At 47.1% G+C, this 24,427-nt stretch overlaps 1 protein-coding gene and 1 pseudogene across 1 annotated transcript in view; both read left to right on the forward strand.

Annotated features, from left to right (window-relative positions):
- The window catches only part of LOC121291232, a 44,727-nt pseudogene extending 24,042 nt beyond the window's left edge, over positions 1–20,685 (forward strand).
- The window catches only part of LOC121291937 (zinc finger protein 91-like), a 299,051-nt gene that overhangs the window by 129,952 nt on the left and 144,672 nt on the right, over positions 1–24,427 (forward strand). The gene's annotated exons all lie outside the window — the stretch shown is intronic.

Genomic DNA, 24,427 nt, shown 5'->3' on the forward strand with positions numbered 1-24,427 from the left:
TCAAACTGAGCCCGTTTATTAACTGTTGTGATGTCTGACCTCACTGGGATGAGCAGAGTGAAGGTGAGGCTTGTCCTGTGATCACACGATTTGACCTGTCCAGTTAAAGGGCCTTCACTTTGATTAAACAGCTTGTCAAACCCTTGGGCTTCATTTCGGTGACAATGACTCATTGTGCTCAAATACAATAACAGGTTACAACCCAGAGATCAGGGTGCACGGGTAATGGACAGGGATGGGATTGTTTGTCTCCTAAACAGCAACAGGTGGAGGCTATTCAGCCCTTCGATGCCCGTCCCAATTTAATTCCATGATGGCTGATCGGCATCACAAACCCATTTCCCAGCCTTTCGATTCTGATCCTCTGATAAACTTAGGAACATCGGAACAGGCGAAGGCCATGCAGCTCCTCAAATCTGTTCCACTATTCAATTAGATTATGGCTGATTTATATATTAACCCCCGTCCATCCACTTGCTTACATATTCCTTAATACCCTTCCTGACATAAATTGCTGAATCTAATTTTACATATCAGTTTTCATTTCGAAGTAGTGACTATGTTGGGGGTGTTGTGCAAATTGAAGACAGGAGTTAAAGGGACAGTATTTGCCTGGAAAGTGGAGGTGACATTGTGCCCTGAGTGTTGGGATAGTGCACAGCTTGGAAGAAACATTGCATTGGTTTGTGTCAGTGGAAAGCCAGTGACAGAGTGAGAAGGGGGCTGAACAGGAACTGCCCAGATTGGTTGAGAAGTTAAACAGAAAGTTCTCTGTCACAGAATGTGACAGTTTATTTCTGAACCAAACTTACTCCACCCCAGATGGGACTTAAACCCATGATCCCTGGCTTAGGCTTACCCATTAGGCCACTGGGGCTGGGCAAAATGGGGTTTGGTGATTGTTACTTTGACCCTTTGTCTCAATATAATCGCTGCCAAGTTTGATGCCTTTTTGTGGGCCAGCCCTTCCTTTTCAGCCGCAACCAGATTGGATCAATTCCAAACATTCCAGTAATGAGCTGACAGGATTGGGATTTATATCTTGCATGTCCGTAATTAATGCTGCAAAAGTATAGATTGTCTGTGAGAAGCAATTGTCTTTCCAGAAGTTTCCTTGCTGACCCTGACTCGAAGTTTCAGTGATTTCCCCAACCCAGATTCCCGGCCACCTCCTTGACCTCGCTGTCTCACCTGGTCTCACTACTCTCATCCTATCAATCACAGGGAAGGCCACCTCTGATCACTTCCATATGTTACTCAGCACCCACATCCCGCTTCCACATTCCAGCTCTACCTCCTTCTGTATCCATCCCTGGAAAAAAACTATCCCCTAACTAACAACTGCACTCTCCAAATCCCAACTGTCTTGGCCTTTGGGCCTCCGTTCACCACAACATTTCTGCAGCTACTGATTTACTCAACTCCACCCTCACCTCCACTTGAGATGCCCGATTCTTCAATAAAACCACTCCCCTCTCTCACCCTGGCCCTTTCCCTGGGCACAGACTTCATATCCACTCCCTTAAGTCCAAGAGACACAAACTTGAAAGGTTATGCAGGACAACTGGTTAACCATCCACTGCCAGGGACAGTTTAGACGGAGGCTGTCTCTGTATCTAACCCGTGCTGTACCTTCTATGTGAGTGTTTGATGGGACAGTGTCAATGTAGAGAAGTTATTCCTTCAAGTGCATATCCCAGTGTTTTTTAAATGTGATGAGGTTTCTGCCTCTATCACCCTTCCAGACCTTCACCACCCTCTGGATGAAAAAAATTACTCCTCAACTCCCCTCCAATCCTTCCATCAGTTACTTTAAATCTCTGCTCCCTGGTTATTGATCTCTTGCTCAGGGAAATAAGATTGAAACAACCCCACCAGCTGCCTCTGCCACTTCAATCCCATCCACTCACCTGCCTGGACAAACTTCCATTAAGGCTCCTCCTGCCCAAGCCCTGAACCCACATCTTTCTCTAGTTTCTCTTTGATCTCCCCATAGCCCCTCTCTGAGATCATCTTGTCCATGAGGCCCACCATCTGTTCCCTCGATTCTATTCTCATTAAACTGCTGATCACCAAGCTTCCCCTCCTGCTCTCCATGTTAGCCAACATTGATCACGGTTCTCTCTCTTCAGATGTCACTCTCCTTTAGACTGCTGTTTTCACCCCATCCTCAAATCACCAATCCTTGATCACTCCTTCCTTGCAAACTATCATCCCATCTCTAACCTCCCTTTCCTCTCCAACGTCCCTGACTCCTGGAAAGGGACATGGGGTCAGGCGTGAGGTGAGGGATGTGGGGCAGAGCAAGGGGTCAGGCATGGAGTGTGGCACTGGCGACAGGCCGACAGATGGATCTGATACAGAATGAGCCATCACTCCCCCAGTCACAGAGTTAATCTAAGACTCACAGTCACTCCCCCAGTCACAGAGTCATTCTCTGAGCCACAGTCACTTTCACAGTCACGGAGTCAATCTGAGTCACAGTTACTCCCCCGCCACAGAGTCAATCTCTGAGCCACAGTCACTTTCAGTCACAGAGTCAATCTCAGAGTCGCAGTTACTCCCCGAGTCATGGAGTCAAACTCCAACTCAGTCACTCCCCCACTCACAGAGTGAATCTCCAAGCCACAGTTACTCCTCAGTCACAGAGTGAATCTGCGACTCACAGTCACTCCCCAGTCAGAGTCAATCTCCAAGTCACAGTCACTCCCCCAGTCACAGAATCAACCAATGAGTCAGTCACTTCCCCAGTCACAGAGTCGATCTCTGAGTCACAGTCACTCCCCCAGTCACAGTATCAACCTCCGAATCACAGTTACTCCCCCAGTCACAGAGTCAAACTGCGACTCATAATCACTCCCCCAGTTATAGATTAATCTCCGAGTCAGTTTCTCCCTCAGTCATAGAGTGAATCTACAACTCATAGTCACTCACCCCATCAGAGTTAATGTCCAAGTAACAGTCACTCCCCTAGTCAGAGTCAATCTCTGAGTCACAGTCACTTCCCCAGTCAGAGTCAACCTCCGACTCACAGTCACTCACCCACTCATAGAGTCAATCTCCGAGTCACAGTCACATCCACAGTCAGTCAATCTCCGACTCACAATCATTCCCCCAGTCACAGAGTGAATCTGCAACTCACAGTCACTCCCCCAATCACAGAGATAATCTCTGAATCACAGTCATTCCCCAGTCCCAGAGTCAATCTCCAACTCACAGTCACTTTCACAGTCATAGAGTGAATCTGCAACTCACAGTCACTCTCCAGTCACCAAGTCAATCTCCGAGTCACAGTCACTTCAACAGTCAGAGAGACAATCTCCAAGTCACGGTCACTCCTCCAGTCACAGGGACAACCTCCAAGTCACGGAGTGAATCTGCAACACACAGTCACTCCCCCAATAACAGAGATAATCTCTGAATCACAGTTACTCCCCCAGTTACGGAGTTAATCTCCGAGTCACAGTTACACTTCCAGTCACAGAGTGAATCTGAAACTCATAGTCACTCCCCCAGTCAGAGTCAATGACCGAGTAACAGTCACTCTCCTAGTCAGACACAATCTCTGAGTCACAGTCACTTCCCCAGTCAGAGTCAAACTCCGAGTCACAGTCACTCCCCCAGTCACAGAGCCAATCTCCGAGTCACGGTCACTCACCAGTCACAGAATCAATCTCCAAGTCACAGTCACTCCCCCAGTCAGAGTCAACCTCTGAGTCACACTTACTTCCCCAATCAACCTCTGACTCACAGTCACTCCCCCCTTCACAGGGACAACCTCCAAGTCACAGTTACTCCCCTAGTCACAGAATCAATCTCTGAGTCACAGTCACTCCCACAGTCAGAGTCAATCTCTGAATAACAGTTGCTCCCCCAGTCAGCCTCAATCTCCGACTCACAATCACTCCCCAAGTCATAGAGTCAATCTCCAAGTCACAGTCATGCCTCCAGTCACAGAATCAATCTCCAAGTCACAGTCACTCCCCCAGTCAGAGTCAAACACCGAGTCATGCTCACTTCCCCAATCAATCTCTGAGTCACAGTCACTCCCCCAGTCACAGAGTGAATCTTCAACTCACAATGACTCCCCAGTCAGACTCACAATCACTCCCCCAGTTTCAGAGTCAATCTCTGAGTCACAGTTACTCCCCCCAGTCAGAGTGAATCTCTGGGTCACAGTGACTCCCTCAGTCTGAGTCAATCTCCAAGTCAGCCACTCTCCCAGTCAGAATCAGTTTTGAATCCCGGTCACTTCCCCAGTTACAAAGTCAATCTTCGACCCACAGTCACTCCCTCAATCACGGAGTCAATGTCCGAGTCACAGTCACTTCCCCAATCACAGAGTCAATCTCTGACTCAACAGTTACCATCCTAGTCACAGAGTCAACATCTGAGTCATAGTTACTCCCTCAGTCAGAGTGAATATCTGACTCACAATCATTCCCCCATTTACAAAGCCAATCTCTGAGTCACAGCTACTACGCCAGTGAGAGTGAATTTCTGAAGTCACAATGACTCCCTCAGTCTGAGTCAATCTCCGAGTCAGCCATTCCCGTCAGATTCAATCTCTGGCACACAGTTACTCCCCCAGTCACAGAGTCAATGTCCGAGTCACAGTCACTTCCCCAGTGACAGAGTCCCCCACCGAGTCATAGTCACGTTTCCAGTCACAAAGTGAATCTGGAAATCACAGTTACTCTCCCAGTCACAGAGTGAATCTTCAACTCACAATGACTCCAGAGTCAGAGTCAATATCCGACTCACAATCACTCCCCCAGTCACAGAGTCAATCTCTGAATCACAGTCACTGCCCCAGTGACAAAGCCAATCTTCGAGTCACAGTTCCTCCCACAGTCACAGAGTCAATCTCCAAGTCACGGTCACTGCCCCAGTCAGATTCAAGTTCTGGGTCACAATCACTCCCTCAATTACAGGGTCAATCTCCAGGTCACAGAAACAGTTACTCCCACAGTCACAGAGTGAATCTACCACTCACAGGCACTGCCCCAGTCAGTGAATTCACAAATCACAGTCACTCCCCAAGTCACAGATTGAAACTCCAAGCCACGATCACTTCCCCAGTCAGAGCCAATCTGCGCGTCACAGTTACTGCCACAGTCACAGAGTCAATCTCCGAGTTAGATTACTCCCCCGGTCACAGAGTCAATCTCTGAATCACAGTTACTGCCACAGTTACAGGGTCAATCTCTGAGTCACAGTCACAGTTACTCCCCCAGTCACAGAGTGATCTGCAATTCACGGGCACTGCCCCAGTCAGAGAATGAATTCACAAATCACAGCCACTCCCCCAGTCACAGAGTCAATCTCTGACTCACAGTTACTACCCCAGTCACAGAGTCAATCTCCGAGTCACAGTCACTTCCCCAATCACAGAGCCAATCTCCGAGTCACGGTCGTTCCCCAGTCACAGAATCAATCTCCAAGTCACAGTCACTTTCACAGTCATAGAGTCAATCTGCGGTTCACAGTCACTACCCTAGTCAGAGTCAATCTCCGAGTCACAGTCACTCCCCAGTCACATGGTTATTCTCCGAGTCATGGTCACTTCCCTCCTCAAAGAGTGAATCTGCGACTCACAGTTACTCCCCCAGTCACAGAGCCACTCTCCAAGCCACGGTCACGCCTCCAGTCATAGAGACAACCTCCGTGTCACAGTCACTCCCCTAGTCACAGAGCGATTCTGCAACGCACAGGTAATCCCCCAGTCAGAATCAATCTGCTACTCCCAGACAATCCCCCAGTCACATAGTCAATCTCCGAGTCACAATCATTCCCCGAGTCACAGAATGAATCTGCACCTCACAGTCACTCCCCCAATCACAGAGATAATCTTTGAATGACACTAACTCCCCAGTCACAGAATCAATCTCCGAGTCACATTTACTTTCACAGTCATGGAGTGAATCTGCGACTCACAGTCACACCCCAGTGAGAGTCAACCTCTGAGTCACGCTCACTTCCCCAATCACAGAGTCAATCTCTGACTCACAGTCCCTCCCCAAGTCACAGAGTCAATCTCTGAATCACAGTCACTGCCCTAGTGACAGAGTTAATCTTCGAGTCACAGTTACTCCCACAGTCACAGAGTCAATCTCCGAGTCACGGTCACTACCCCAGTCAGATTCAATCTCCGGGTCACAATCACTCCCTCAATTACAGGGTCAATCTCCGAGTCACGGTCACTGCCACAGTCAGAGTCAATCTCCGGTTCACAATCACTCCCTCAATTACAGGGTCAATCTCTGAGTCACAGTCACAGTTACTCCCCCAGTCACAGAGTGAATCTGCAATTCACGGGCACTGCCCCAGTCACAGAGTCAATCTCTGACTCACAGTTACTACCCCAGTGACAGAGTCAATCTTCGAGTCACAGTTACTCCCACAGTCACAGAGCCAATCTCCGAGTCAGATTACTCCCCCAGTCAGTGACAGTCTCTGGGTCACAGTCACTCCCCCCAGTTAGAGTCAATAGCCGACTCAATCACTCGCCCAGTCACAGAAATAATCTCCGAGTCACAGTTACTTTCACAGTCATGGAGCGAATCTGTGACTCAGTCACTCCCCCACTCAGAGTCAATCTCCGAGTCACGGTCACTTCCCCAATCACAGAGTCAATCTCTGAATCACAGCTACTCCGCCAGTCACAGAGTCAATCTCTGAGTCATGGTTACGCCCTCAGTCAGAGTGAATCTCCGAGTAACTGTGACTCCTCCAGTCAGAGTCAATCTCCGAGTCAGTCACTCCCCCATCAGAATGAATCTCTGAAATACATTCACTCCCCCAGTCACAGAGTCAGTCTCTGACTCACAATCACCCCCTCAATTACAGAGTCAATCTCTGAGTCACAGTAACTCCCCCAGTCACAGAGTGAATCTGCAACTCACAGTCACTGTCCCAGTCAGAGAGTAAATCCACAACTCACAGTCATTCCCCCAGTCATAGTCAATCTTCGTTTCACAGTCACTCCCCCAGTCAGAGTCAATATCCGAGTCACAGTAACCCACCCAGTCAGACTCAATATCCGACTCACAGTCACTCCCCCAGTCACAGAGTCAATCTCCGAGTCACAGTCACTTCCCCAGTCACAGAATCAATCTCCAAGTCACGGTCACTTTCACAGTTACAGAGTGAATCTGTGACTCTCAGTCACTACCCCAGTCAGAGTCAATCTCCGAGTCACATTCACTCCCCAGTCACATGGATATTCTCCGAGTCATGGTCACTTCCCTCGTCACAGAGTGAATCTGCGACTCACAGTTACACCCCCAGTCACAGAGCCATGCTCTGAGTCACGGTCACGCCTTCAGTCACAGAGTCAATCTCAGAATCACAGTTACTCCCCTCAGTCACGGGGTGAATTTGCGATGCACAGTCACTCCCCAAGTCACAGAGTCAATCCGCGACTCACAGTCACTCCCCCAGTCATAGAGTCAATCTCCGAGTCACAATCATTCCCTGTGTCACAGAATGAATCTGCAACTCACAGTCACTCCCCCAATCACAGAGATAATCTCTGAATGACACTAACTCCCCAGTCACAGAATCAATCTCCGAGTCACATTTACTTTCACAGTCATGGAGTGAATCTGCGACTCACAGGCACTCCCCCAGTGAGAGTCAACCTCCGAGTCACGCTCACTTCCCCAATCACAAAGTCACTCTCTGACTCAGAGTCCCTCCCCCAGTCACAGAGTCAATCTCTGAATCACAGTCACTGCTCCAGTGACAGAGTCAATCTTCGAGTCACAGTTACTCCCACAGTCACAGAGCCAATCTCCGAGTCACGGTCACTGCCCCAGTCAGAGTCAATCTCCAGGTCACAATCACTCCCTCAATTACAGGGTCAATCTCCGAGTCACAGACACAGTTACTCCCCCAGTCACAGAGTGAACCTGTCACTCACAGTCAGTGAATTCACAAATCACAGTCACTCCCCAAGTCACAGACTGAATCTCCAAGCCACGATCATTTCCCCAGTCAGAGTCAATCTGCGCGTCACAGTTACTGCCACAGTCACAGAGTCAATCTCCGAGTCAGATTACTCCCCCGGTCACAGAGTCAATCTCCGATTCAGATTACTCCCCCGGTCACAGAGTCAATCTCCGAGTCACGGTCACTGCCCCAGTCAGAGTCAATCTCCGGTTCACAGTCACTCCCTCAATTACAGGGTCAATCTCTGAGTCACAGTCACAGTTACTCCCTCAGTCACAGAGTGAATCTGCAACTCACGGGCACTGCCCCAGTCAGAGCGTGAATTCACAAATCACAGCCACTCCCCCAGTCACAGATTGAATCTCCAAGCCACGATCACATCTGCAGTCAGAGTCAATCTGCGGGTCACAGTCACTCCCTCGGCCAGAGTCAATCTGCTAGTCACAGTCACTCCCAAGTCACAGAGTCAATCTCTGAATCACAGTTAATCCCCCCAGTCACGGGTGAATTTGCGATGCACAGTCGCTCCCCCAGTTACAGAGTCAATCTGCGAATCACAGTCACTTCCCCAGCCACACAACCAATCGGCAAGTTACGGTCATGCCTCCAGTCACAGGGACAATCTCCAAGTCACAGTTACTTCCCTAGTCACAGAGTGAATCTGCAACTCACAGTTACTCCCCCAGTCAGAGTGAATCTCCGGGTCACGGTTACTTTCCCCCACTCAGAATCAATCTCCGAAACACAATCACTTCCCCGGTCAGAGTCAATCTCCGAATCACAGTCACTCCCCAGTCACAGAATCAGTCTCCAAGTCAGTCACTCCCCCAGTCACAGAGTCAATCTCCGAGTCACAGTCACTTCCCCAATCACAGAGCCAATCTCCGAGTCACGGTCATTCCCCAGTCACAGAATCAATCTCCAAGTCACAGTCACGTTCACAGTCATAGAGTGAATCTGTGACTCTCAGTCACTCCCTCAGTCAGAGTCAATCTCTGAGTCACGGTTACTTCACCAGTTACAGAATCAATCCCTGAGTCACAGTCACTCCCCCAGTCACAGAGTGAATCTTGAACTCAGTCACTCCCCAGTCAGAGTCAATATCCGAATCACAATCACTCGCTCGGTTACAGAGTCAATCACTGAGTCAGGTTGCTCCCCCAGTCAGAGTGAATCTCTGGGTCACAGTGACTCCTCCAATCAGAGTTAATCTCCGAGTCAGCCATTCCCCCAGTCAGGATCAATCTCTGAATCCCGGTCACTAAGTCAATCTTCGACTCACAGTCACTCCCCAGTCACAGAATCAATCTCCGAGTCACAGTTACTTTCACAGTCATGGACCGAATCTGCGACTCAGTCACTTCCCCAGTCAGAGTCAATCTCCGAGTCATGGTCACTTCCCCAGTCACAGAGTCAATCTCTGAGTCACAGTCACTCCCCCAGTCACAGAGTGAATCTTCAACTCACAGTCACTCCCCAGTCAGAGTCAATATCTGACTCACAGTTACTCCCCCAGTCATAGAGTGAATCTGAAACTCACAATTACTCCCCCAGTTATCGAGTCAAAATCTGAATCACAGTTACTCCCCCCAGTCACAGAGTCAAACTCCGGCTCACAATCACTCCACCAGTCAGAGTCAGTCTCCGAGTCAGTCACTCCCCCAGTCAGAGTCAATCTCTGAATCACAGTCACTCCCCCAGTCGCTGAGTCAATCTCCGACTCACAATCAATCCCCCAGTCGCTGAGTCAATCTCCGAGTCACACTTACTCCCCCAGTCAAAGAGTCAGTCTCCGGATTATAGTCACGTTCCCAGTCACAGAGTAAATATGGAACTCACAGCTACTCCCACAGTCAGAGAGACAATCTCCAAGTCACAGTTACTCCCCTAGTCACAGAATCAATCCCTGAGTCACAGTTACTCCCCCAGTCAGAGTCAATCCCTGACTCCCAGTCACTCCCCCAGTTACTTACCCATTCACCGACTCAATCTCTGAATCACAACCACTCCCTCACTCACAGAGTCCATCTCTGAGTCATAGTCACTCCCCCAGTTACAGAGTCAATCTGCAACTCACTGTCACTCCCCCAATCAGAGTTAATCTCTGACTCACAGTTACTACCCCAGTCACAGAGTGAATCTGAAACTCACAATTACTCCCCCAGTCACAGAGTCAAAATCTGAATCACAGTTACTCCCCCTAGTCACAGAGTCAAACTCCGGCTCACAATCACTCCACCAGTCGCAGAGTCAACCTCCAAGTCACACTTACTCCCCCAGTCACAGAGTCAATCTCCAGGCTACAGTCACGTTCCCATTCACAGAGTAAATCTGGAACTCACAGCTACTCCTGCAGTCACCGAGACAATCTCCAAGTCACAGTTACTCCCCTAGTCACAGAATCAATCTCTGAGTTACAGTTACTACCCCAGTCAGAGTCAATCTCTGACTCACAGTCACTGCCCCAGTTACAGAGTCACCCTCCGACTCACAATTACTCCCCCAGTCGCAGTGTCAATCTCTGACTCACAGTCACTCCCCCAGTCACAGAGTGAATGTGCAACTCACAGTCACTCCCCCAGTCAGAGTCAATCTCTGACTCACAGTTACTCCCCCAGTCATAGAGTGAATCTGAAACTCACAATTACTCCCCCAGTTATAAAGTCAAAATCTGAATCACAGTTACTCTCCCAAGTCACAGAGTCAAACTCCGGCTCACAATCACTCCACCAGTCAGAGTCAATCTCCGAGTCAGTCACTCCCCCAGTCAGAGTCAATCTCTGAATCACAGTCACTCCCACAGTCAGAGTCAATCTCCGACTCACAATCAATCCCCCAGTCGCTGAGTCAATCTCCGACTCACAATCAATCCCCCAGTCGCTGAGTCAATCTCCGAGTCACACTTACTCCCCCAGTCAAAGAGTCAGTCTCCGGATTATAGTCACGTTCCCAGTCACAGAGTAAATATGGAACTCACAGCTACTCCCACAGTCAGAGAGACAATCTCTGAGTCACAGTCACTCCCCCAGTCACAGAGTGAATCTTCAACTCACAGTCACTCCCCAGTCAGAGTCAATATCTGACTCACAATCACTCCCCCGGTTACAGAGTCAATCTCTGAGTCACAGTTACTCCCCCAGTCAGAGTGAATCTCCATGTCACAGTGATTTCCCCAGTTAGAGTCAATCTCTGAGTCAGCCACTACCCCCGTCAGAATCAATCTCTGACTCACAGTTACTCCCCCAGTCACAGAGTCAAACTTCAACTCACAGTCACTCTCTCAATCACAGATTCAATGTCCGAGTCACAGTTACTTCCCCAGTGACAGAGTCCTCCTCCGAGTCATAGTCACGTTCCCAGTCACAAAGTGAATCTGGAAATCACAGTTACTCCCCCAATCACAACGTGAATTTGCAACTCACAGTCACTCCCCCAGTCACATGGTCAATCTCCGTCTCACGGTCACTCCCCCAGTCAGAGAGTCAATCTCCGAGTCACAGTTTGTTTCACAGTCATGGAGTGAATCTGCAACTCAGTCACCACCTCAATCAGAGTCAATCTCCGAATCTCTGACACTTTCCCAATCACAGAGTCAATCTCCGAATCACAGTTACTCCCCCAGTCACAGGGTCAAGCTCCGAGTCAGATTACTCCCCCGGTCACAGAGTCAATCTCCGAGTCACGGTCACTGCCCCAGTCACAGAGTAAATATGCAACTCACAGTCACTCCCCCAGTCACGGAGTCAATCTCCGAGTCACAGTCACTCCCCAGTCACAGAGTCAATCTCCGAGTCACAGTCATTCCCAGTCACAGAGTCAATCTCCGAGTTGTGGTCACTCCCCAGTCACAGAATCAATCTCCAAGTCACAGTCATCTTCACAGTTATAGAGTGAATCTGTGACCCACAGTCACTAACCCAGTCACAGAGCCACTCTCCAAGTCACCGTCTCGCCTCCAATCACAGAGCCAACCTCCGAGTCACAGTTACTCCCTTAGTCACAGAGTGACTCTGCAATGTGCAGGCACTCCCCCAGTCAGAGTCAATCTCCTACTCACAATCATACCCCAGCCACAGAATCAATCTGCTACTCACAATCACTCCCCCAGTAAGAGTCAACCTGCGAGTGACGCTCACTTCCCCAATCACAGAGTCAATCCCCGAATCAGATTATGCCCCCGGTCACAGATTGAATGTCCGAGTCACAGGCACTGCCCAGGTCATGGAGTGAATCTGCAACTCACAGTCACTCCCCAAGTCACAGAGTGAATATCTGAGCCATGATCACTCCCCCAGTCAGAGTCAAATTCCGAGTCACAATCACTCCCCAGTCAGTGTCAATCTCTGAATCACAGTTACACCGCTCTGTCACGGGGTGAATTTGCAATGCACAGTCACTCCTCCAGTCACAGAGTCAATCTCCAAGTCACAATCATTCCCCGAGTCACAGAATGAATCTGCAACTCACAGTCACCGCCCCCCCAATCACAGAGATAATCTCTGAATGACAGTAACTCCCCAGTCACAGAATCCATCTCCAAGTCACAGTAACTTTCACAGTCAGAGTCATCCTCCGAGTCACGCTCACTTCCCCAATCACAGAGTCAATATCTGACTCACAGTCCCTCTCCCAGCCACAGAATCAATCACTTAATCACAGTCACTGCCCCAGTGACAGAGTCCATCTCCGAGTCACAGTCACTCCCACAGTCACAGAGTCAATCTCCGAGTCAGATTACTCTCCTGGTCAGAGTCAATCTCCGAGTCACGGTCACTGCCCCAGTCAGAGTCAACTCTGGGTCACAATCTCTCCCTCAATTACAGAGTCAATCTCTGAGTCACAGTCACAGTTACTCCCCCAGTCACAGAGTGAATCTGCAACTCACAGGCACTGCCCCAGTCAGAGAGTGAATTCATAAATCACAGTCACTCCCCAAGTCACAGATTGAATCTCCAAGCCACGATCACTCCCCCAGTCAGAGTCAATCTGCGGGTCACAGTCACTCCCTTGGTCAGAGTCAATCTGCAAGTCACAGTCACTCCCCAGTCACAGAGTCAATCTCTGAATCACAGTTACTCCCCCCAGTCACGGGTGAATTTGCGACACACAGTCACTCTCCCATTCACGGAGTAAATCTCCAAGTCACAATCACTCCCCCAGTCAGAGTCAATCTCCGAGTCACAGTCACTTCCCCAGTCACAGAGTCACTCTCTGAGTCACGGTCGCACCCCCAATCACAGAGTGAATCTGCAACTCACAGTTACTCCCCCAGTCAGAGTGAATCTCTGACTCACAATCATTCCCCCTTCACAGAATGAATCTGCAACCCACAGTCACTCCCCCACTCACAGATAATCTCTGAATCACAGTCACTCCCCAGTCACCGAGTCAATCTCCAAGTCATGGTCACTTCCCCAATCACAGAGTCAATCGCTGAATCAGATTGCTCCCCTGGTCACAGAGTCAATCTCTGAGTCACAGTCACTCCCCCAGTCACAGAGTGAATCTGCAACTCACAGTCACTCCCCCAGTCAGAGTCAATCTCTGACTCACAGTTACTCCCCCAGTCATAGAGTGAATCTGAAACTCACAATTACTCCCCCAGTTATCGAGTCAAAATCTGAATCACAGTTACTCCCCCCAGTCACAGAGTCAAACTCCGGCTCACAATCACTCCACCAGTCAGAGTCAATCTCCGAGTCAGTCACTCCCCCAGTCAGAGTCAATCTCTGAATCACAGTCACTCCCACAGTCAATCTCCGACTCACAATCAATCCCCCAGTCGTTGAGTCAATCTCCGACTCACAATCAATCCCCCAGTCGCTGAGTCAATCTCCGAGTCACACTTACTCCCCCAGTCAAAGAGTCAGTCTCCGGATTATAGTCACGTTCCCAGTCACAGAGTAAATATGGAACTCACAGCTACTCCCACAGTCAGAGAGACAATCTCCAAGTCACAGTTACTCCCCTAGTCACAGAATCAATCTCTGAGTCACAGTAACTGCCCCAATTACAGAGTCAACCTCCGACTCACAATTACTCCCCCAGTCGCAGTGTCAATCTCTGACTCACAATCACTGCCCCAGTTACAGAGACAATCTCCGAGTCACAGTTACTCCACGAGTCACAGAGTCAATCACTGAGTCACAGTTACTCCCCCTGTCAGAGTCAATCGCCGACTCACAATCACTCCACCAGTTGCAATGTCAATCTCTGACTCACAATCGTTCCCCCAGTCACAGAGTCAGTCTTCAAGTCACAGTCACTCCCCCGGTCATAGTCAGTCTCCGAGTCACAGTCACTCCCCGAGTCACTGAGTCAATCTCTGAGTCACAGTTACTCCCCGAGTCACAGAGTGAATCTGCAACTCACAGTCACTCCCCCTGTCACAGAGTGAATCTGCGACTCACAGTCACTCCCCCAGTCACAGGGTCAATCTCTGGGTCACAGTCGCTCCCCAAATCACAGAGTTAGTCGTTTCTCCTTTCTGTTTGCTCCCCTGTGTCTCTTTTTCCAGGGATCCTGTGTGCTGTGCCCCTCCCTCTTGTGCCTCTCTCGCCGCTCTACCCCTCTCTCATGTCTCCTCTGCCCCCTCTCCTATGTCCCTGCCTTTCTCTCTCTCTCTCTCCCAAGTTCCTCTCTCCTGCCTGCTTCTCTCCTGTGTCCCTCCCTCCAATCCATGTGTTGACCCACTATTGCACCTTGGATGTTGTGGGTCCTCCTCTTCTGGTCTGCTGTCAAACACATCCGAGGCTACACATCCCATACTGATGTCAGTTTGAAAGCCTCCAAGGATGAAGAATGCTATTCTCACACTAGAAATCTCTGTCAAATGTTTGCCAGGGGAACTGAGACAGCAGCTGCAATAAGTGAAGTTTTATTCAGATGAGACAATGACAAGTTTAAATCCCCACCTGATCTGCTGCTCAAAGTCGCCTCCGTTTCACTGGTCAATTTCCCAAGCTTCAGGAAACTCATGTTACTCCAGAAATATTTGGATTGGCTGTGAGAGATGTCAATCAGAGAGCCCACCCACTCTGCCCATTCTCTCCTCTTCCTCTTCCACAACTGGTTCACTTCCTGTAGGGACTGACGGTGAGTGAAGGAGCAGAATTTATAATAATTACATCACATAATATCCACACTAATGTTCAGGCAGTCTGACTATCCTGTGGGGAATCAGGTGTGGAAATGGCCCTTATGCTGTGTGAGAAGATCCAGCTGAGAGAGCTGTTTACTGGATGCTTTGTGCTGAACTGTTTGACTGGAGCTGTGTGTTGGATATTGAGTGTGTTTAATGGAAGCATTTCCCTTCTGATTTACAGGCTGAGTTTTGTTGATGGGTCATTACTGAATATGAGAAGGTGAGGTGTAATTATCTGGGAGGTGCAGAGTGTCTGAGGATTCTTACTGATTTCCTATTGTTGAGTTCTGTGTGTGTGTTGGGAGCTAGTTATCAACTTGTGGACTCTGAATGTTCAGTTCTGTATGTGTGTGTGTGTTTGGACCTGGGTGTTTCCTGTCTTTTCAAATCCCTCCAATACTTCCCACCACCCTATCTCTTAATTTTGGAGAGGGTAGGGTACAAAAGATTTACTAGAATGGTTCCAGGATTGAGGGATTACAGTTACATGGATAGGCTGGAGAAGCTGGGATTGTTTCCCTTAGAGCAGAGAAGGCTAAGAGGAGATTTGTTAAAGATGTTTAAAATCATGAAGGGTTTAAAGAGAAATTGTTTCCATTGGCAGAAGGATCAATAAGTAGAGGTTATAGAGAAAAGATGATTGGCAAAAGAATCAGAGGCAACTTAATGCAAAACCTTTCTACACAATGTGTGGTTAGGATTTGGACTGCACTATCTGGTAGGATGGTGGATGCAGATTCAATAGTAACCTTCACTAGGTGCAAACCTGGAGTCTAATGTATATGCAGTGCTGCTCCTGACATGCCCACCTACTGGTTTGATGAAAATCATGGAATGAGAGCTGTGCTGGGCTGTGATATTGTGGTGGAATACAATCCTGCTGCTGCTGGTGGCTCACTGCGCCTCAAGGATACCCAGTTTTGGGATCTGTCCTTAGTCTACTTCCCTACTGATGATTGGCATGGTGAAGTACTCATTCATCAGTTGGGAGGGAAGTGGTAGTTTTCCTTGAACTTGTTTGACCTGAAGCCATGAGACTCCAAGTAGTCAATATTGAGATTTCTCCACCTGCCAGTGATAAGGGACATACCCAGGGATGATGCCGGCGGATTCTGGGATGTTTCCAGATTGATACGATTCAGTGAGTATCACTGCTACTCGACCAGTCTGTGGGGCAGCTCTCCTTATTTGTTTACATGTTCTCAGACCTTGGTAAGAGAGACTTCACAAATTTCACTGGGCTGAGATCACTTTAATCTTATTCTGACACAATGCCAGGATTGTCCGGATCTATCTGATTTTCCCCTTATTATTAGACTTTGTAGTGATTGTTAATTATTGTTTGCTCAGCCACTTTAGAGGGCAGTTCAAAGTCAACTATCTTGTGTGGGACTGGAGTCACATGTAGACCAGACCAGGCAGTTGTCGCAGGTTCCCTTCCTTGAAGGACATTATTTGGGTTTTTAGGACAGTCTGAAAGTTTTCATGTTTTTATTTTGATTCTATTCAACAAATTCGAAAATTTATTAAATTTAGTTTCACAACTTGGAATGGTTGAGGTGAATGTCATAAACTTCTTTAAGGGGAAACTAGATAAGCACATGAGGGAGAATGGAACAGAAGGGTATGCTGATAGGGTGAGATGAAGAGGGTTGAGTGGAGTCTGGAGTGAAGCATGAACTCCAGCATGGACCAATTGGGCTGAATGGCCTGTTTCTGCACTGTAATTCTATGTATGTAAATTTTCATGGTTAGATTTGAACTCACAATCTCTGGATTGTTAATCCAGCACCATAGCAATTTGGCTGTCATACCTGGAGACACTTTTATTGAAATGTCTTTTAATGCCTTCTTTAAAGATTTTACCTGAAGGCCTTGGTCTTTCCCAAAAGCCTGGGCTTGGATTTGATAGTTTTGCCCAGTGCTGTGGCTGATAGCTGAATTTGGGATGTGCAGTCTGAGTGAGTGCAGTGTATCTAATTTCCCAGGATAAACCAGAACCCTTCAATCAGCTACACAAAGCAGCATTTTCCTTAGCTTCTAGTAATTTCTGTCCGGTGTGTTTTCTTCAAATAATTTTGGAAAACAAGGGGAGAAATTTCAAAATCTCAATTGAATTAAGATTGCTCCTGAGTGTTTTTCATATTAAACACATACTCTCAGAGTAAAACTGGTCTTCACCAGCACGTCTCCAGCTCAAAGTTAATCGATAGCCCGTTTTACACTCCGTCCGACTGTCTCTTCCATTGCCCTCATGGCAATTCGGAAGATTGGGGGCTGGACGGAGGAAAGAAAGTAGCCACGTTGTCTACTCCTGGTCACTATCCAGTGTCCCTGCTGGAAACAGGGTGTGTGACAGTCAAGTGAGGAAAAAGAAAGGACTTGTATCTGATCCCTCACACAGGGGAATAGCAGACTGACACTGTGGAACAGTCGCTAACTGAGGAGTCAGCCCCTTCAGCAAAGGAGGAGAGGGAGTCTGAGGAAATCATGTTTCATTTTCCTGTTTTACAGAAGGATTGCACCATACTACACCGCAGAATACAGAGAGGATAGACACCGCAGATAGATCCTGACCATCACGCAAGGAAGAACTGTGGGAAGACATCCAGTCCCTTCACAGTATTGCTTAACACAGTGAAGCCATCATCTGGAAATCAGTTGGGTCAGGGTATCTGAAACTGGTCAGTGGCGTGGAGCCTTCCATCAGAACCAACCTTTCTGACGGTTCGGCTGTGAGCAGTCAGTCAGGGTGAGGCTGGGAAGAAGTGTAAGCGGCTGCAAGTGTGGTGAGAGCTTCAATCATTCATCAAGTCTCATGAGCCACTGACTCATTGCTACAGGTGAGAGGCTGTGAGGTGTGTGAGGAGGGTTCCATCGGCTCATAAGGACTCCTAATAGACAAGGTGCGTCTCTAGTCCCACCTGTTGCATAAGTGGAGCTTCATGGAGGAGAAACCATTCAAATGTGAGGTGTGCGACCAAACCTTCACACGTTCATTGACGCTTGTGGAACACCGACGCATTCACACTGGGGAGAAGCCATTCACATGTGAGGTGTGTGACAAATCCTTCTCGCAGTCATCAATCTTCCGCTGTCACCGGCGTATTCACACAGGGGAGAAACCATTCACGTGTGGTGTGTGTGATAAAGCCTTCACGCATTTGTCGAACCTCATGCGCCATCGGGCAGTCCACACAGGGGAGAAACCCTTCAAGTGTGAGGTTTGTGATAAAGCTTTTGCAACATCTACAAGGCTCCTGAGACACCAGAGCATTCACAGAGGGGAGAAACCCTTCAGGTGTAAGATTTGTGAGGTGGCTTTCACACAATACTCCCATCTCCTGAGCCACCAGAGGATTCACACAGGGGAAAAACTTTTCAAGTGTGAGGTCTGCGACCGAGCCTTCACACAGTCATCGACGCTTGTGCAACACCGACGGATTCACACTGGGGAGAAACCGTTCACTTGTGAGGTGTGCAGCAAATCATTCTCGGATTCGTCGACTCTCCGTGCACACCAACGCATTCACACAGGAGAGAAACCGTTCACATGTGATGTATGCAACAAATCATTCTCACAGTTAGCGAACCTCACTGCACACCGGCGCACTCACACAGGTGAGAAACCATTCACGTGCAAAGTGTGCAACAAATCATTCTCGCGGTCATCAACCCTCCATGACCACCAACGCATTCACACAGGGGAGAAACCATTCATCTGTGAGCTGTGTGACAAAGCCTTCAGACGCTTGTCGATGCTCCTGGTCCATCAGAGGATCCACACGGGGGAGTAACCCTTTAAGTGTGAGATTTATGAGGAAGTTCTACTGAGATCTTCACACCTCCTGAGCAGCAGTGGATTCACACAGGAGAGAAACCATTCAGGTGTGAGGTGTGTGACATGGCTTTCACATAGTCAAAGTATCTGCTGGTCCATCAACACACTCACACAGGGAAGAAACCTTTTCAGTGTGAGTTCTGTGATAAAGCCTTCACATAGTTGTCAGACCTCTTAGAAAATCAGCGAACCCACACAGGAGACAAACCCGTCGAATGTGACCAATGCCGGGATTGTTTCACCTACTCCCCGTCTCTCGCCATACACTGACATCTCCACAAGCTCTTGGAGCCGGGTCACCATCTTCTGCAACAGTGACAGTTGTCTGTGTTGTTTAACCTCTAGTGCTCACACAAGGGAGCTGTTGTTCCAAAGCATTGTCTGTCTCAACAGTGTCTGTCTCAAACCTCCCCCACCATCAGTCCAATTGCTTCAAGAAGGCCAATTTAATCTTTAACCAGACCGCTAATCACCAAAAGAAGACATTAATATGCATAGAAGCTCCTGTATAAACTCACCCACTCAGTGCAGTATCAAGCACAAATCACTCATAGACTCTCACTCTGAACAAGAAGGCAATCAGATACCCAGTGGTTTGAAAGGCTTCAGCTTCTGATCTACCAGCACAAGAACCCGGGGGGAGGAGCAATTCCCATGATAGTAATGGAAGTACTTCAGTTAGCCTCAGCATCTTTGGTCTCTGGAGGGGGAGAATCAGCCAGGAATCCTGCTCCTCATCAGTGACTCCAGATGGGAAGTCAGGGGGAGGGCAGGATGTGTCTCGCCTGTGACAGTCTCCATTGTCTTACAACATTCACTGTCTTGGGTACATGTACTGATTGACCACTCGAACAGAGCACTAGAGGCCAATCAATGTCCACAGTCTGTACTCCAGGTCAGTACCTTGATGATTTGAAGGAATGTGAGAGGACAAGAGCTTGTATTTATAGAGCACTTTAATATTGTCAAACATCCCAAAATGTTTCATAGAGATGTAATCAGCGAAAAATTAACACCAAGACAGAGAAGGGGATGACCAGAAATGTGGTCAAAGAGGTGGAATTTAAGGAGGGCCCTAAAGGAGGGGAGAAAGATAAAGATGCAGAGAGGTTTAAGGAGGGAATTCTAAAGATCTCTTTATACCTAAGGTTAACACAAGGACAGCCTTCAAGTGTAAAATTTATGTTAAAGATTTCGTGGTGTCTTCGAGCCTCCTGAGATATCAGAGGAATCACAAAAGGGAAGAACCTTTCAGGCGTGAGGAGTGTGACCAAGTCTTCACATCTAGTACCACTTCCCAGCATTCTCCCCATAGCACATTCTTCCTTTTTAGATAATACAATTCCCTCTTGAATTCTCGATTGAACCATTGAACTTGCCTCCACCACATTCTCAGGCAGTGTATTCCAGATCCTAACAATTCACTGCGTGAAAAGTTTTTCCTCATGTTTCCATTTCTTCGTTTGCCAATTACCCTAAATCTGTGCTCTCTGGTTTTCAACCCTTCTGCCAATGGGAACAGTTTTCACCTATTCTGTTCTGTCCAGACCCCTCATGATTTTTAATATTTCTATCAAATCTCCTCTCAACCTTCTCTTCAAGGGGAACAGACCCAGCTTCTCCAATGTATCTATATAACTGAAGATCGTCATCCCTGGAACCATTCTCATGAATCTTTTCTGCACACTCTCTATTGCCTTCACATCTTTCCTAATTTGTGGTGCCCATAACTGGATGCAATACTTAAGTTGAGTCTGAACCAGTGTTTTATACAGGTTTAACGTAACTTCCTTGCTTTTGTACTCTCTGCCCAGGATGTTGTATGCTTATTAACTGCTCTCTCAACCTGTCCTGCCACCTTCAATGATTTTGCACATATACCCCCAGGTCCCTCTGCTCCTGCATCCCCTTTTAGAATTGTACCCTTTATTTTATATTGTCTCTCTGTGTTCTTCCTATTAAAGTACTTCACCACACTTCTCTGCATTAAATTTCATCTGCCACTTATCTGCCCTTGCCACCAACCTTTTGAAGTTCTTCACCATCCTCCTCATAGTTTACAATATTTCCAAGTTTTGTATTGTGTGAAAATTTTGACATTGTGCCCTGTACACCAAGGTCTTGGCCATTAATAGGTATCAGGAAGAGCTGGGGTCCTAACACTGATGCCTGGGGAACTCAACAAACCTTCCTCCAGTCCAAAAAACATCCATTATCCATGACTCTGTTCCCTGTCACTCAGCCAATTTTATATCCATGTTGCTATTGTCCCTATTTCATGAGCTCTAACTTTGCTTACAATCTGTGTGCAGCACTTTATCAAATGCCTTTTAGAAGTCCATGTAGACCACATCAACAACATTACCCTCATCAACCCTCTCTGTTACTTCATCAATAAACTCAAGCTAGTTAGTTAAACATGATTTACCCTTAACAAACTTAAGCTGGCTTTCCTTACTTAACCAACATTTGTCCGTGTGATTATTAATTTTGTCCTAAATTATCATTTCTATACATTTCCGCACTTCTGTGGTTAAACCGACTAGCCTTTTGTTGCTGAGCTACTCTTTACACCTTTTTTTGAACAAGGGTGTAACATCTTCAATTGTCCAGTACTCTGTCATCACCCATCAGTTACAGAAAATTGGAAAATTATGGCCAGTAGCTCCGCAATTTGGGCTCCCACTTCCAATCCTGGTGCCTTATCAACTTCAGTACAGGCAGCCTATCCAATACCTCCTCCTTATCAATTTCAAACTTTTCAAATGTCTGAACTGCCTCCTCTTTCACTGTGACCTGGGCAGCATGTTCTTCTTTGGTAAAGACAATGCAAAGTATTCGTGAAATACCTCAGCCACACCCCTTTCCTCCATGCAGAAATCCCCTTATTGGCCCTAATTGGCCCCACTCCTCCTTTTACCATCCTTTTACTATTTATATGCCTATAGAAGACTTTTGGATTCCCTTGTTATGACAGCAATTGATAAAGGCTGAGTTGTTTAAATCCCAGTGGGAAACTTGAATAACTGTCATAACCTTTATTTTCATTTGGTATGTTTGAGATGCAGCTCTGAATTCAGGAATAAAACCACTGACCTCAAGAGGTTTTTTTATATAAAACTAAATTAAACATTTATTAATTTAACAACAAATTAAACACAAACACATGTCTACAGATTACTACCATAATAACTTTTAAACAAATCCCCAAATTAATCACTCCCAGGTAAATCTTCACCAAGGCAACAATAACCTATAGACTTTAAACAGACACCAGGCAAAGCACAGTTGACCTTACGAATTCAAAATGAGGTTCCTTGCAATGTGGTTCCTTTGCAGACAGAGTTGTAGGCTTACAGGCTGGTTAGATCTTAAATGTCTCTGCCCTGCACACACAAAACTCCTTTCTGTTTATACCTGTCGTTGAATGTAAATTTTCCATTGTATTATTAGGTTTTTTAAATTTTACCTCTCCTAACAATAATCCTTTCATTCCACCAATATTATTAGTAATATAAACACATTGCTTGGCATCTGTCAGCTAGGTACAGATTTTATCCATTCTTTTGAATGGTTTATTCAACAAATGCAAATGTACTCTTTTCCTTTTATCCTTATTGCTGTTTACCCAATTAACATCTCAAACGACTATACATCAAAGTACCCAGACTATCTGACTGCAGTTAAGCCACACACACAGATACAGACCCTACCACAATTCCAATTTAACAGTAGTTTCCAATAACATTATAGACATTAACATCTCTTCATGACACCCTTTTACATTAGCTTCCAGAATCTTCTCATACTCTCTCTTTCCATCTCTTAACTGGTTTTTCAATTCCCATCTGAGCCTTCTATCTTCAGCCTGGCTCTCTGTTGTATTATCCACCTGACATCAGTCACAAGCATACTTTTTCTTCTTAATTTTAATCTCTATCTCGTTTGTCATCCAGGGAACTCTGGATTTGTTTGCCCTATCTTTCCCCTTTGTGGGAATATCCTTTGACTCTACCTGATCTATCTCCTCTTCAAAGACAGCCCATTGTTCAGTTACTGTTTTTCCTGCCAACCTTTGATTCCAGTTTATCTGGGTCAGATCCAGTCTTACCCCATTGAAGTTGACTTTCCCTAGTTAATTATCCTTAATCTGGATTGTTCCTTGTCCTTTTCCATAGCCAACTTAAACCATATGATACAATGATCACTGTCCATAAATGTTCTCCCACTGACACTTGATCCACTTGGACCTTTTATTCCCAAGAACCAGATCCAGCACTGACTCCTTTCTCATTGGAGTGGAATCATACTGCAATGGAAAATTCTCCCGAACACACTCTAGGAACTCTGTCCTTTGCATCACCACTATTCCTGTCAGTATTCAGATAATCAAAGTCTCCCATTGTAACTAATCTATAATTCTTGCACCTCTCTGTAATTTCTTTGCAAATTTGTTCCTCTACATCTTTCGCACTAGTTTGTGGCCTATGGACCACACTGATTACACCTTTTTTTTCCCTACCTTGAGCCAAATAGATTCTGTCCTTGACCCTCTGGGACATCCTATCTCTCTTTCCAGCATTTCAATGTTCTGCATAATCAATACTGCCACCCCTCCTCCTTTCCTTCCTTCCCTCTCTTTCCTGAATAGCTTGTATCCAGGAATATTTAATGCCCAGTTCCACCCTCCTTTGAGCCACAATATATTTCCACATGGCAATCTGCGCCGGCAACTCACCAATATTATTTAATACAATCTGCACATTCACATAGACTTTGTTCCTTTCCCCCCTTACTCTGACCTCACCTACTACTGTAGTGCTATCTGTCTCTCCCAATACTCTGTGTACATTGGCATTCCTCTCTAATCTGACTTCCTGGTTTCCATTCCTCTGCCAAGTTAGATTAAACCCCCCCTATACAACCAGCAAACCGCCCGCAAGGAAATTCATCAGGGTTCTGTTTAGGTGTAACCCGCCTGGTCTGTACAGGTCCCATCTCCCCCAGAACTGATCCCAATGTCCCAGGAATCTAAAGCCCTCCATCCTGCTCTTTCTCTCCAGCCACACATTCATCTGCTGTACCTTATTTCTATAACACTATGCGTGTTACCAGAAGATAGGTCCTGTTTGCCGATTTCTTACCAAGCCTCCTAAATTCTGACTGCAGGACCACATCCCTCTTTCGACCTGTGTTGTTGCTACCGATATGAACCAAGACTCCTGGCTGTTCACCCTCCCTCCCCTCAGGGTGCTCTGCAGCTGTTGACCCTGGAATCAGGGAGGCTTCATACCATCCCGGATTCACATCTGCAGCTGCAGAAATGCCTGTCTGTTCCCCTAATTATTGAATCTCCTATCAATATTGCTCTTTCAGTCTTCTTTGTGCCCCCTATACCGCTGATCCAGCTGTGGTGCCATGGACTTGGCTCTGGTTGCTCTCCCCAGATCAACCATCACTTTTATCAGTATTCAGAACTGAATACTGGT

The sequence above is a fragment of the Carcharodon carcharias genome, chromosome 19, assembly GCF_017639515.1.
Source record: "Carcharodon carcharias isolate sCarCar2 chromosome 19, sCarCar2.pri, whole genome shotgun sequence".
NCBI classification, from domain to species: Eukaryota; Metazoa; Chordata; class Chondrichthyes; order Lamniformes; family Lamnidae; genus Carcharodon; species Carcharodon carcharias.